The 16,030-nt window shown below is 40.6% G+C and overlaps 1 protein-coding gene across 9 annotated transcripts in view; it reads left to right on the forward strand.

The window, feature by feature from the left end:
• HDAC9 (histone deacetylase 9) overlaps window positions 1-16,030 on the forward strand; it is a 527,149-nt gene that overhangs the window by 310,004 nt on the left and 201,115 nt on the right. The gene's annotated exons all lie outside the window — the stretch shown is intronic.

Below are 16,030 nucleotides of genomic sequence, written 5' to 3' on the forward strand. Positions count from 1 at the left end.
GAGAGCCTTGAAAACCAATGCAAACCAAGTATTAGGATTGAAAGGAAGAGCAGTGGAACACCATTTCTGCAGCAGAAGGAGATGGTGAATACTGCATGCTACACCACCACACTCTTTATGTAAAATAAACTTGTTAAATTTGAGAGAGATCCCACAGAATCATCCTCTGGGTGTGTGATGAAGGTGGACTGGAATCAGTTACATTTTAATTTAAAGGCAGGAAAATATTGTTTTGCAGCCTGCCCAAAAGGACTCTGCATCTTGTAACTTTCAGCCCTCTCTGGGACTGCACCAGTTGCTGCTCATGATCTCTCTAGTTATGTGCTCATATGGTCTCCCACCCTTATAGTATGCGAGTCCGCTTGCATGTTTAGAAATAATGATGTCTCTTTTACTCCAACCTTTCAAAGAAATAACTTTGTTAGATTAGTTATTTCACTTTAGAGAGATGGGGGAGGAGAGTTGTACGAGAAAGTTTAGTCAAAGAAGTAAGCTTTGTATCTTGCTCTCAATGCACTGAGGCCAGTGCTCATTCTCATCTCATCTGGCAGTGAATTCCACAGTCTAGAGGCTGCTCCAATGAAAGCTCTGTCTCCTGCACTCTCAAACTTCCCCCTGTTGACTGGCAGTTTCACTGTTCCAGTGGAACGTAGCTGTATAGCAGGTCATTGTCCTGGGGAAAGCACAATTGCTCAGGTAGCTAGGTCCAGTTCGCAAAGGACTTTCAGTATCAGAACAAAGAGCTTGAACTGGACTTTTTTCTATGGGATGCCAGAGCAATGGGATGATGCATTCATACATCTTGTGTTGCTAATCAGACAGATTGCTGCATTTTGTTCATATGTGGATGATTTCAGAATTTATGGTTTCAATCCTAGATTTGAATTGCAATAATCAATCCTAGAGGTCATGGATAGGTGGATCACTGTAGCAAGGTCTGAATCTAATAGGATGAGGTGAAATCTTCTGGCCAGTCACAGATGGAAATAGGTATTTGATTCTTTTTCTTACTTCCTTGGCTATATGGGCATCCAGTGTCACTGGACAAGGCTGTGCACCAATTTAGCAGGACAGGTGCCATCAATAGAGGGCCATATTACAGAGGAGGCAAGTTCTTTGAAGCCCTTCTGTCTTCCTGGCCATAGCCCCTCAACTTTTACTGGGTTCAGCTCTAGCCAGCTGCTCTTAATCCAGGTGCTGATTTCAACTGGGGATTGAGAAATCTGGGTGTCTGTGTTCTTAACATCAGATGTACTTGTAGAGGTAGTTGATATCAATGTACTGTTGATACTTCAACCCATGTTGTCTCACCCACTGCAGCAATATTTTGGTATAGATGTTGAATAAGATGGATGAGAGACTGAACTTTGTAGGACTTGCAGGTAAGAACTCTGGACTCAGTCTGAGATGAAGGACACAAGCCATTTTGCAGGAGGAACAGGAGTTTTTGTTAATCAACAGCATCAAATGCTTCAGAGGGGTCAAGAAGTATGACTACAGCTGTACTTCACATATCTATGCAAGGAGAAGGCCATCCACCAGAACAAGTGTTGGGGCCTGACACCTATCTGAGAGGGATTCAAGACACTAGCAGATGACAGGTGTGCCTGGAGATTTTTTTTGGTAGCTTATCAATCAGCAGGTGTTCACTCCCAAGCTAGCTACCCAGCCCGCCATCAGAGAAGACCCACTCCCCATCCGACCATGCACACCACAGCCAGAGGCCATAGTACAACCCATCTTCCACCATTGCTACAAAGAGAGGTCACAAGACAACCACCTTCCACAACTGCTGCTGCTGTGAGGAACAGCTGTCAGGTAGGGGAGTCTTCTGGAGGAGCTTTTGGGGGAAATGTGGTGGGCAGGACCGGCTCCAGGGTTTTGGCCGCCCCAAGCAGCCAAAAAAAAAAAAAAAAGCCGCAATCGCGATCTGCGACGGCAATTCGGCGGAAGCTCCTTTGCTCCGAGCCAGAGTGAGGGACCGTCCGTCGAATTGCCGCCGAATAGCTGGACTGGCCATCCCTCTCCGGAGTGGCCGCCCCAAGTACCTGCTTGCCAAGCTGGTGCCTGGAGCTGGCCCTGGTGGTGTGTCAAAGAAGTTTTTGGCCAGGGGAATAGGGATGGATTATTTGAATTGGGAACTGGAAGAGTGTGCTCAGGCCAAAGGATTGATAATATTTTGAGAGGGAAAACCATAGAGAATATCACAGACCAAGGGAGAAAGGTTTTGAGAGAACTTCTTTTTAAAATATTGGCTGCAGTACTAAATTGCACTCTCCTGCACAGTTACCTACAGGCGGGAGATAAAACAGCAAGGAAACTCCACAAAATGTTCTTCAAACTGTCCCTTTGGGCAATTGTGGGAGTTCACTGTGGAACTGGCTTAGTGTTCCTCAGAGAAAGCAGCATGGAGTTCCTTAGAGTTATGGTGATAAAGAGCACAATACTTACAGGAAAATTTGCTTTCTAACCGTGAACTTTATCAGAATAAAGAGAACAATCTTATCCCTAAAGCGATTATGTGTTTCCCTCTGCTTCACTGAAGAGCTTCTGCCTAGAAACTTCCTCAGCCCACTCCTTCCTGGCTTCCTGCTATGGTTTTAGTGGAACAGTTCATATATCCTCACAAGTCCCCAGTTGTATCAGACCCACCCAGTGTTCCTTGAGCCTTCTGCCTCCTGGCTGCATGGTCATTGGAAGGCATGTGCTGTTGCACAAAGGAAACCCACTGTAGAAGGGTTACAAGCATAGAATCCTAGTTATTGCTGCTTCACGCAGCATTAATTTAGGTACCAGGTACCTGAATGGATAATTATGACTTCTGTGGGAAGGTAAACGGAGGACAACAGCACCTGCTGCCATCTCCAAGCCCACCCATAAGTTCTTCAGGAAAATTCTCATGTTGCACTCCCTTAGGAAATTGTGTGTGAAGTAAGGGATGGGACAGAGGAAGATGGCACAGGAGCAGCACCCTCCACCCCTTCTAGCCCGGTCTGCATCCCCTCTTGTCCAAGTGGATGGCAGGTTTTGTCCCTTTGTACCTACCTCTGCCCCTTCCTCATAACCTCACTGCTTCAATGGGAAGTTCTGGAATAGATAAAGACTGAAGATCCTGAGTTTTACCTACTATATGTAATAGTTTAGAGAACTATTTATCACGGCTGGTTTTTAAAAAAAGTACAATTTTATGATTTTTATTTTTGTTTTTTTTCTGTTTCCCCAAAAAAATATTATAATTTGGACCAGCTCTATAGCAGGTTGTATAAATAAAACACAGATTTTCACTGAATTTTTTTAGGGAGTCAGTTCATGAAGCTCAAGAAATTTTGTTTTAAAAAGTTTAAATTCAAAAATTTCTACCAACTATACTATTTATGGCTACCTACCATGACACCCAAATTGATTGTTGCATTTCTATTCTTTGTGACCCCTTCAATGATGTTAGATTTATTGTTAAACAAGAATTTTCCTGGTCTAGTAACTGAGATTATAAATCAGTAAGCACAGGATTAAAGAAGTAGAGAAAAAACCAATCCTCTGTTCTAGTCTCTATATTTGTTATATCTAAATCTCAATTTAACAATTTGAGTGCATATTATAATAACCAGAGGCAGAGCCAAGAGTATCAACCTCCTGTCATCTCTGTTATACCATTTATGAAATACAAATTTACACTTATTTTTCCAGCTGGAAGACTGTACCCTGATTTCATTATATCATTATCAATTATTAAGTCTAACACTTTAATACAGTGCCCGTCCTGAAATCTAAACCTCCTCAAATATCTGCTGAGGCTATGACCAACTGCTACAAAAACACATGTAGGTTTAAAATATTAGCAAAAATACACAATAAATACTTAACCAAGAAGATATTGGGCACATTTTTCTTCTTATTTCATTAAAATTATTTTAAAAGACAGGTCTTGATGTGCCAAGTAGAATTTTCCCAGATTTTTAATCCTCTTTATGTTAAAAACACTTTACAATTTGGAGAATTTCATATATGGGAAATGGTCTACCATCAGTCACTGAGATTTCTAGGAGATGACTAGACATTTAAACCAAAGTGACAATCATTCATTAATAGTTCCTTCCATTCACATTTTCAGTCTTGGTCCTGTGATGCAAAAAACTGTACCAGTGATCTAACCTGACATCCTCATCTATTAAAAACCTAGTCCTAGATATTAGTTCCAAATTAGCATTCTAGATGGTGCTAATAACAGTGCCAACCAAAACCAAGAGTGACAAATTCCACCCAAGTGCAATTCATTTGGATATATGAGGATGTAGATAAATGTGCTGTATCCTTCAGAAAAGTTGTCATAAAATACAAAATTTAAGTTCACATCATTACTAAAAGTATGAAAAGTATCTTTCAGTTCTGAAGTATTTGTTGAGCTCTGGATTAGGATAAAATGCTGTCAGAAGTGTGTTAGAACTTTGATTTCAGGCGATACCTGAAATTTTCCTTGACTTTAGTGTGGTGATTTCTTTTTTCTTTAACCGTTTTTCAGCTTAAATCTTAATGAGCATTCCTGAATTTTCACATACTCTTAGCAGTTTGAGCTGCGCCTTTAAAAATAAATAACTGTCTTAACATTTGAGGACAATGACCAAAGACAGGGAATTTGCAGAACATGCTGCTATTCTCACTTTAACATTATTTTTGTGAGCACTTCTAAAATGGTTACACTTTCCCACCCCCCAACCGTTGTTATATAAAAGATTTACTGTTACAGTTTGTGTGTGGCCAGGCAATGGCATATGGAAAACATGTTTCCTGCTATTTAATTTAATTACTCCAATCACGTGCCAGCCTCGGGCATGTCATTCTGGACCTCTGAGGCTCTTTGTCTGTCAAAGAGATGGACAATATCTTGGCTTTGTTTAGCTGCTCTGGAGGCTGCAGATAAAACCACTGAAATACTGACTGTTTGTTTAACCAAAACTTTGCATTTTTACCATTTGGCTTTGATTTTTTGTTTTACAAAAAAGATGACATTTTGGCCTTGGTGAAGAAGAAGGAATGGTCACTTTTGGAGGATTAATGTACAAAAAAAGAATACTCCAGCTTCCTGGTCAGAAATAAGCTTTGTTAGCAGAAACTTAAAACATGTATCATTGTGTTATTTCAGACTTGGCTGTTAGTGTGGGGCAACTAGAAAAGTCCTATGTATAACTGTTCCATCACAATGCATTTAGTTCTTGTCTGACATGTTTTGATGGGTGCAGGTTTCAGTTTTTCTTTTTAAAAGATGTAATTATAAAAGCAAAACTAAGCGTGACTGCATTGCAAGTCATCACACAAGTAGCCTGATAAGGGCTAATTTTATAAAACGCCTTTAGTAATTTAGAAGTTATATGAAATATATGTAACACAAACTTTAACAGAAATCTGTGTGGTAAATCCTAGAATTTGGTAAAGTGACATTTACGGTGCTGAACATTATAAGCCCCAGTTCAGGAAAGCACTTAAGCATGTGCTTAAGTTCCATTGGCTTCAGTGGGATCTAAGCACATGCTTCAGTGCTATCCTGAATGGGTGCTTTCTTAAATTAAGGCCATAGATGGTAAATGCTATTAAGTAATATTTAAGACCGGAAAACCACTTGTAATACATACCTGAGCCTTTTGGAGCTATATCTTTCATGACCGAGAATAAAGAAAGCAAACTTTCACAGTGTCAGTGAATTCCTTGATTTAAGAAACGACTATATGTGGAAAGCCTTTTTATTTTACATTTTTTCAGAGCTGAACGAGTTAAGTGTGATTGAGGACAACCGTTAGTAGCTTTGTAGTCAGTTTAAGTTACAGGCTGACACCACTTCCCACAATATTAACAGGTGTTTCTCTTTGTTTTCCATTTACCTAGAAACACACATTGATGCACTGTTAAACCATGTCATTGCAAATAGAACATTATAGAGGTACTGTGCTGACAAGTGTGCATAGGTGTGTAAATATACCTAGACATTGATCTAGCAACTGTGTGTGGGTGAAAGTGCACAAGCAGACAGGAGTCCTGTATAAAACAAAATAATATGCAATTGTAATCTGCATAACTTTGTTGTGGTGTAATGATGTGGAGCTTGAGCTTGATTCAGTAAAATGAAACCAATGAAGTGATTCAAGGAGAGAGGTGATGCAACTGGAGCTTGGGGAGGGAGACAGCAGAGACGATTCCCTTTCAGCGTCATATTGGAAAGAATAGGTGGTGGGAAAGAGGAGAGGCAGAGAGGCCAGGCAGGAAAGGCTTACATTAATCAAGTCAAGAGTTGACATATCTGCGAGCAATAGGTCAGAGATGTGGTTGTGCTGTCGGGCATATCCGGGGAGTCCCTGCTGTGTTTTTTTTTTTTTTTTTTTTAAACTGGAAACAAGGGACCTTCCTGAGGACATGTGGGCATAGTAAACAAGTGACAGATATTCAGGGCCTGATTTTCAAAACTCCTTTAACTCTAGACCATTTGAAAATAAAGTGCCTACATTTGAACTACTAATTTGCATGCACAAGTACCATAACTGCATATGCAAGTCAGGCACTTGTACGATGGTTTGCCTATGCAGTTGTGGTAACTGTATAAATAGATATGGAATTGTCTTTGCGTACATCTTTGTACATGGTCTTATATGCCTGACTTTTCAAAAATCTGGCCATCAGTGTATTACACTGTTCTCACATTCAATATTTAACTTATTTAGAAATTACAGTATATGTTCACTTGTATTTAATGGTCTGTGTCAGGGCCGGCTCTGGCTTTTTGGCCGCCCAAAGCAAAAAACAAACAAACAAACAAAAACACAAACACCCGGGTGCAGGGGAACAGGCTGGGGGGGGGAGGGGAAGCGTGCGGGAGAGAGAGAGAGAGAAGGGGGCGGCCAGGGCTACAGCAGGGGCGCTGCCACGCGGTCCCTCCCGCTGCCTACTGCGAGGGCTCCGCTCCAGTCGGCGGGGAGGGAAGGAAGAGGACTGCCCTGCAGGGCGCTCTGGTTCTCCGCGCCGCCGTCCCCTACAGGGCGGCCAGAGCGGACCACCACACACACACACACACACACACACACACACACACACACACAGCGGCCGTGCCGCCCTAGGATTGGGCAGAATGCCACCTCCAACAATCTGCCGCCCCAAGCACCAGCTTGCTCAGCTGGTGCCTGGAGCCGGCCCTAGTCTGTGTGGTATGCCTGTGTTTTAAAATGTATCTCTAATCCATCTACTAGCTAGCCTGATTTTTCATACTAAAAGCAAGTTAAATAATTCTTTTTGCCTTAGTAATCTGAACTAGACATATTTCATGTTGCATACCAGACTGTTACGCAGTCACACCCTGTTTCAAGTCCTGGCCCTCCATTATGTGGTAATACAGGTTATGTAAGTCCCCTATTGTTGCTCAAACCAGTGTCTCCTGAACCAATTTATTCTGAGCCTCATGACTTGCTGCAGAAAGGGATTTGCATGGAAGCAGCCCTCCCCTTAAACTGTCTCCCTTGCTTCTCATTCTAGTGTAACCTACTGTTTCAGCATTTCTTGTACCCCTCTAATGGCTGGGTAACTGAAGATGAGACTATGCTACTTCTGCAAGCTAATAGAGATGCTCCTGTAGCTTAGATGGCAGAGACATCTGCTTTTAAGTGCGGACGGTCTAGGGTTCATTCCCCCCTGAATGCTAGTAACAGCTTCTTAGACTAAGTTGCAGAAAGTACTGTAGACCTAAAACTATAAAAATAAATAGTAGCTTTTGTGTGGGACGAGTGGTCTCTCTCCCTCTTCCTGCTTGTTCACCACAGGCCAATTACCTCATCATCTCTCCTGCCTAACAGCTCTAAATCAAAAGGCCTGAGACTCCAAAATGTGTTTTTTTTTTTTTTTTTTTTTTTATATAAAGGATGTGAAGCACCTGGTAAGTTGTTGGAAACCTGCCTTCCCCATCATCTTTAGAGGCACGGGTTATGTTCAGCACTTTAACATCCCCTAGTTCCTATAGGGAGGAGCCATGGACTCCACCTCCGGCAAGGAGGAGAAGTCGGTTGGCTGCATGAATACTATGAATCTTAGTGATGGTACTTTCACTCACCTAGAGAATTGCTTCATAACTGTTGGGAGAACCTCACAAATTTAGTCAGTTCTGCACCATAGAGCCACTATGATCGCTACATGACTCAAAAGCAGTAAATAACACATTATCACATTCATGTGATTGTCAGACAGATATGCCTTAAAGAGACACATGCTAAAGCCCTTAACTTGCTGGACAACCTTAAGACACCATCATTCATTAATTGCACCAATTCTGCTCCTTTAGTTCTATCAGTTGGTGATGTCATATATTTGCTGTAGTTCTGATGAAGGATTGGGAATACTTATTCATAAGCTGAATTCATTCCATACAGAGCTTAATTCTGCTACACCAGTGTAAGTCCACAGTCATTACCTTGCACATCAGTGTGACAGCAGAATTTGGCCCATACAGGATCTGCTTCAAATGTCTGTTAACTTCAGCTCTTATTTAAGTAGTCCTGGGTGTATGGTGAGGGGATTTTGTCATGACTTTGGGCTAGATTTTTGAGCTATAAGTTGTAAGCACAGACATTACTTTTGAAACTGTTGGTGAATATTATCCACATTTTGGGCCTCTTGTGGGTTTTTTTTTTTTTTTGGCGCTGTTTGTGAGTATTTCACAACTGGGATATTATTTTTTAAAACACTATCATGTGGCATCCTACACATATAAGGGGATTTATTCTTTACTCTACGTTATTCTGTTTCTAAAGTTACAGCCATCTAAGTAGGGACCAGAATCAATATCAGGTGATTTACGTGGACAATTATATGCCAAAGAACAATAAACGAGCCACTAGTTCTGAAATGTTGTTAAAGTTCTCTCTCATATTTAGTCTAAACAAATGTAATTTGTTTTCAGAGTTTAGTTTCTTCTGTAAAAATGTTATTGTGTGTTTTCCTTTAAGCAGAATGGCTGGGAGGGTTGCTTTTCTTTCTTTGAGTTCCTACAATTTTTATTTTTTAATGCAATATGATTGAACCTCCCTTTGAAGATTGTTTATGGAGAGCAAACAGATCTCCACCCTGTTTGTGGCTCACCACAACCTCGAGGAAGGTTAGCTGGAGAACACTAAAATAAAATGGTCATGGGAAGCCGCAAATCTTCAGACTTGGAATCTGTTGGCGTGTATTTCTGTGAAAATGTCCTCTGAGTGTGTTTGTGCATGTAGTACATATAATAGGGACAAAGTCCTCATTATATACTGTGTCTGCATGCGGTGAGGTTTTGTGCAGCGCTTGATAGACATAGCCCAAGGGGAAGGAGGCTAAGGTAGCTTTAAACCACCTTTTTATCCTCTCAATTCTGCACTGCTGTGGGAGCCCAACATAACCTACGTTATGTAGCTCAAGCCAAACTACCTATAGGGGTAACACTACGTATAATCACTGTATGAAGTCTTTCATAAGCCTGATCCCTCCCACTCCTGGCCCATCCCCTGTAGCCAATGGCACCATGGGTTTGTGGAGGGGGCATTTTAAGACTTGATGGCTCTTTTACTCAGTTCCTTGTGCTGAAGGAGTTCTCCTCTGGCTGGATCTGGGACCATGGTTGAAGGGAATATCCCTCCCGGAATCACTCACTAAATTCAGTGAAGTTACTCCAATTTCCCCCCGCTGTACTGGACATGAGAGCAGAACTTAGGTCAGTCAATATAATAGCTCACTCTGAAGAAGACTCGGTGAAAAATAAATACATCCAGATTTTTACTGCACTGAATATGAAAACAAAGCATTTGTAACAATAAACATATCAGAGGATTAAGAAAACTTTCCATATATACAGTAGTTACCATTTACAAGTTGGCTTTTATGAAGAATTACGGAGCACTGAAGAGACAACTGTAGCAATGGTCAGGAAATACTATTTTTCTGTAGCTATGGTCTTCCACCTATGTTCTATTCATGGTTTTCACCTTCTTTTGTTCCTAAGCACTCCTCTGTAAAGCAGTAGCATATTCCAGTCACAACTTTCAGTTATCCTCAATGGGATACATGAAGTCAGTGAGCTTTGGATCAGGCCCTGAATGGGCAAGTAACTTTCTCCAAAATTATCACCAATCTAGCCATTGAGAAGAATTAGTATAGAGTTTCTTACCACAAGCACTGTATCTGAACCAGCATTAGTATTTTGAGCTTCTGCCACTGGTACTGGGATGACCATCATTGTGACAGGTCCTTCCCACTGCAACCTCTGTGACCCAAACCCTCATTTAGAGCAATCTGCCATGTTCCAGGATTTTGAGCACCCCAAGTTCTGTTACAGGTTGTAGCATGCATAAGTGAGTGGGAGACAGGAAGGGATGGTAAACTGAGCTTCAGATCTGACGTTGGACCCAAAGTTCATCAGTGAAGTAGGGAAGACAGGAGTTTGTTGTCTGGTGATAAAGATGCCGAGGAACTTTCTGGGTAGTACAGCTTAACTAACTAACTTTTCAGAGAATCATACCTGAGGAGATCTTCTCTTTCCTGTCATTTTTTCCCTCCAGTATCATGAGGAATTCTGTTTACACCAACCTGGGGAAACAGGTTCTAGACCAAATTCAACTGACATGATTGAACCAAATTCAGGTCCCATTCAGAGCAGACTTCCGTTGAATGTATTCAGAGTTTATAAATCTGGCAGTGACAGTGGTGTTCTTTTCTAAAGCAGAAACTTGTACCATGGTTGCTGGTAGCATACGGATGATAAGCATGTCACAGAGCTCAACAATAATTGCAACAGAGGATGTGAGAGGTCATAGAGGAAAAAATAGCTGTCAAAAGAAAGGGGCCTGAGGAGAAAGCATAAGCAAATTTAACAATTAAAGGAATGGAGCACTAGACCCCACAAAGTATAGTTTGAAATTTTCTGGAGAACAGCATTCTAAGCATTTTGGGAAAGAGAAAAACCTATAGGTTTCAGAGTGGTAGCTATGTTAGTCTGTATCAGCAAAAACAAGGATTTAAAAGTGGCACCTTAGAGACTAACAACTTTATTTGGGCATAAGCTTTCATGGGCTAAAACCCACTTAATCAGATGCATGGAGTGGAAAATACAGAGGCAGGGATAAATACACAGCACATGAAAAGTTGGGAGTTGCCTTACCAAGTGGGGAAGGAGGGGTCAGAAAAAACTATATGAGGCAAACCCTGTGAAATGTTACACCTTCAGTACAATCCCTTTCTAGCAGCTGATCATTTTACTAAAATCATTATAACTAGTTTTGCACACTTGAGGTAGCAAGATGAAAGATTTATAGTTTGCACTGGATGTAATAGTATGAGAGGAATTTGTTGCCAAATGGGGCTGTGATTTGAATAGGGCGCCTTTGGTTTGGTTGGTGTGTTTGTTCTGTGGCTAGAGTTCACTAAAAGAAGTCTTTTGATGTGATGGCCAACGATAACTGTCTGGGGAGAGGAAGAAATCTAAATCCTCCATGTGTTAGAAAAAGAACAGAATGAAATACTTGGGTATGTAGAAAAAAAATAGGACAACAGATTCCATGATGGTGTGAAGTAGATCAAGTCATAGGGTGCTTATGTGATTTATCACCTTAAAAAAATTATTGACACCAAATCATGGTAGTTAAAGAACTAACTGGACCTGTTTTTGAAGACAAGGGTGCTTGAGAAGAGGGGACAATAAGTTTGGAACAGAGTCCTGAGCTTTAGAAACAATTCTGCTGGTTTGGCTTAGTTTCCAATATCGTTGCCTACTTTTAAATCCTTTCAGCAGGACCTCACTCCATTCTGATGACCAGTGAGAATTCCTGTGGAGTAGATTAACCCAACATTTCTCCAACAGCCTAATCTGGTTTCAAAGTGAATTTTTAGCATTAGAATATAAACAGTAGCAAAACATTTAATATAATCATGAATCTAGGCTACAATTCCATATATTGTAGCTTTAAAAGTACCTTGAACTCTACAGGTTTCAGAGTAGCAGCCGTGTTAGTCTGTATCCGCAAAAAGAACAGGAGTACTTGTGGCACCTTAGAGACTAACAAATTTATCAGAGCATAAGCTTTCGTGGACTACAGCCCACTTCATATGCATCCGAAGAAGTGGGCTGTAGTCCATGAAAGCTTATGCTCTAATAAATTTGTTAGTCTCTAAGGTGCCACAAGTACTCCTGTTCTTTTTTTCTTGAACTCTACAGCATAACTGAAATAAGACTTACAGTTCTTAGAAAGACCTGACATTTCTGCTCTAACCTAGAGCTGTATCTTTGAACTTTAAATGTGACTCCTGACTTGCCTGTGAGAATGCAGTTATCCATGTAACATCTTATCCTGTAAATCATTTGCTTAATGGACTCCCCCATTTGGGCTCCTTTTTTTATTGCTGGGGATGAGTCTTCAGAAAGAATGTGTCTGTATTCCCTCTCTCTCGCTTGGCATTCTCTCTACTTCTTTGACACTCCTTCTGACATTGAGAAACACCTTTGCACGTCATACCTAGCTTGAATTCTTGCAAAGCATAGACCATTCAAAGACTCTGGTTGAAAGTCTAGGCATCAATTTGCATGTCTTTTTAGGGATGGGAGACAGACAAGTCAAAAGCTTATTACTATTTAGCGTTGAATGAATGAGATCAAATGATTCTGTACCTGTCCTTTATTTTCACTTGATTTCACCAACAAAAGATATCAAGTGCCTGCTCTGATTCAAAAGTTTAAAGCAAACAAGAAATATGCTTTTGTAAACGTTTGTGGCACATGGGGTGAATGTTTAGTACAATGCATCAGGTTTAATCCACATAATCCCCACTAGGGGACATGGCAACAGGACACTCCAAGTTATTGGTACTACATGATCGGCCCATGGGAGCAAAACAGTAAAAGTTGTTCTGGAAAATGCTATTACACTAATAGTATTAAGGAAGGTGGCTAAGTTAGGTATTTTTTACATGGGGTGGTGGTTTAAACAAGTTTAGTTTGTTAGCCATTTCCACATGTACAAACCTCTGTTCAGTCATTTTATGGTTAAGGTAAAAACCACTAATGTGTTTTAGACACCTATTAGGGATATGCCTACATGCCTGTACGTATGTGGGTCACTTCCTAGAGGGCCCAGAATATAATGCAAATGTTCTTTGCCATGCAATGAAAACACATGTGTATTTACTTAATACTTCCATGTGCATCAGCTCTGTTTTATGGGTGAATAAGACTCATATAATTAATGATGTAGGCAGAGAGGGAGGTATAGGACATGGCAGAAATTCAGAATTTTATAATACACTCTCAAGCTTACTTCAGATTTCTCTGAATATTGGAAGATGAGGTGTGGGGTGGGGGAAGAGGGTTAAAATCAGAAAACTCCACTGCCCTCTGTAATCTGAGGGATGAAGTAAGGGTGCTTTAAAAATTACACAAGAAAGTCCTTAAAGTATTTGAAATATATTAAAAATAAAGTGTGCATAGATCTGTGTATGTCACTTTGTTGCCTTTTCTTGTATTACAGTTAGTTCAGAACTAAAAAAAAAAAAAAAATACAGGGACTCTAGTAAATAGCATAATATAAAATTATATGTTATTTTTCCATGGGCTATTAATATCTTCTTACCGTGAGACTGTGCTGGTTGGTGGTTTCTGGCTTAGTGATACTTGGCTTGTAGGTAAAGGGAAAAAAAAAAAAAAAAAAAAAAAAAACCACGAACTAGACCACCTCCAACATGAATACTGACCTCCAACTGCTATTTAACATAAATTATTTTTGGTTATTTCCAAATTTATCTTTCAATAGAAGATGAAGATGTTATGTCTTCCCAGCCTTATTCTGTTTAAGTTTATAGATCCTGAAATACTTTAATCATGCTTACCAATATCACGATCAAGTCAGTGTTAACCTTTGGATGCTGGATGGAATTCAGACTCTCATTCTTTGTGGCATTATAGTAGAAGATGTAGAACTGCCAGCAAGGAAGACAGAAGAACTCTCACCAATGGTCAGTCACATGAGACAGTGGGAACACCAGCACAGGACCAGTGCATAATGTGTTCCACTAGTACAGTACCTCTTATCCTTAAACATTTCTAAGTACATTTCATCCTAATCCAGCCCTTGCTTTTCTTTTATTATTATTCTTCCCCCACTTAAATAAGGAACAATGGTATTATTAAACATCAATGAGGTTCCATTGTTTGGAATAGAAGTTCCATCCAAGTTTTGGAGTCTAGTGCAAGATTGAATTTCACTTTCCTTTTGAACTTATGAGGAAACAGGACCATTGAAAACATTGCTGTGTAGACTGTGAATGTTAATGGTATTTAGTTATCGAAATAAAAACTATATGAGGGACTGCATGTCTGAGGGGGTTGGTAATTAGATACAGAGCCTTTCGCCTTTGCGTCACTGGTTCAAATCTGTCTCTTGTGGATCGTGACCGTGATCTGTTATAACCCAACTGTGCAGTGGCCTATATAAAATGAATGCATAGAAACTATCCCCCTGCCAGTGCAGAATTGCTCTCTGTGGTATGTTTTCTAGTTAGTAGTTTGTCCAGTTCCTAGTGTATAGTTGTCCATATTAAAAACCACTACAGCTGGCACTAACTGGCATCTAAGAAACTGTGCCTTGAAGATGCAGACATTTTGTGGAGTGGAGCTGCATCATTCAAATGAATGCTTTAGGAGGAACTCTGCACGCAGTGGAAATAGCCTTGCTGCTACACCACTTTCAGGGGTCAGGGTGTTGGGAAGTAAAACATACTCCCCTCACTGCTGGCCTCAGTTCCTTCCCACTCCTTATCGGGTGTCTTGTAGCCCAAAGGGTTCACAGAGGGAGTAATTCATGGCTATGAAGACTTAATTTTTCACTCCTAAAAGTCTCAACAATCTTGTTTCCTTAACTAAATGCCTGTGAGAAAATTGCAGGCCATCATTATGATATTTGGGAGTGTTCAGATCTGGGGCTTTGGTTCAGGTCATTATAGACAGAAGGGCCAGATATTAGTTCAGATATTGACTGGATTCAAAATTTCTCCCAAAGTTCGGAGTAGCTCCATGTAGAGGGGCTTAGTTTGGGCATCTCTCTAAAATGTAGGCATTTCAGTCAAGGCTTGATGGAAAAATCTCCCATTATTTCCTTTACAGTGGCCATTTGTAAGTAATTAATTGTATTCTATAGTGCCCCATACTAAGTGTGGGGAATTGCGCACACACACACACACACACACAAAGGCCAAGGGCAATATTAAAGATGGCTTTGTGGGGAATTTAATGGCTGTCACTGGCTATTGTGCCATAGATAGGTGTGGTTTCTACAGACTAAAAAACAAATGACAGTAGCCAATTTCAGAAGTAATGCAAAAGGCAGTATAAATTAGACCAGTTTTCTCTTTGGGATCTGAAGTTTAAGTGGGTGTAAGGAGGGGGCTACTTTAACTCACACTTTGGGCTCTCCAGCCTGTAAATGACACCACTTAGATAGTTTATCACAGGGTACAGTGGGCGGACGGGAGTCTGAGTGTAAGGAGGAATTATGCATGATTTTTGAATTTGGCCCAGTGTCCTGCCCCACAGATTTTCTAATCTAATGTTTCCTGTTAAAGATGTTGGAAATGCAAATCTATCATGTCTTTGAAGTGACTGAAAGTTAAATACCCCACCCTTGCCGTTTCAGTTTCATATAAACTAAACTTCCAGTGAGAGAGCCCCCTCTGAAGCGAGTTCCAGGACACCACCATGTAGTGTCCAGCAGGTGTTGCTGTAAGAGCAGCATGGCCTGCACTCTTTTCCAAGAGAAGCAAGTACAATCAGTGGGACTCCCATAAAATGCAGGTCTCTCTGTTGGCAGTGCAACTGACTGCTGCAGTTTTACTAGAGTGAACCCACTTCTGACATTCATTGTACTAAAAACTTTAGTAGATGAGAAATTAAACTGATGATAGGGAAGAGTCTTTTGATTTGAGAGCCATCAGAATCCTAATGGCTTTTAAAAAAAAAACCAAAACAACTAATCCCACAATACAAAATTTG

Source organism: Trachemys scripta, chromosome 2, assembly GCF_013100865.1.
Source record: "Trachemys scripta elegans isolate TJP31775 chromosome 2, CAS_Tse_1.0, whole genome shotgun sequence".
Classification (NCBI taxonomy): Eukaryota; Metazoa; Chordata; order Testudines; family Emydidae; genus Trachemys; species Trachemys scripta.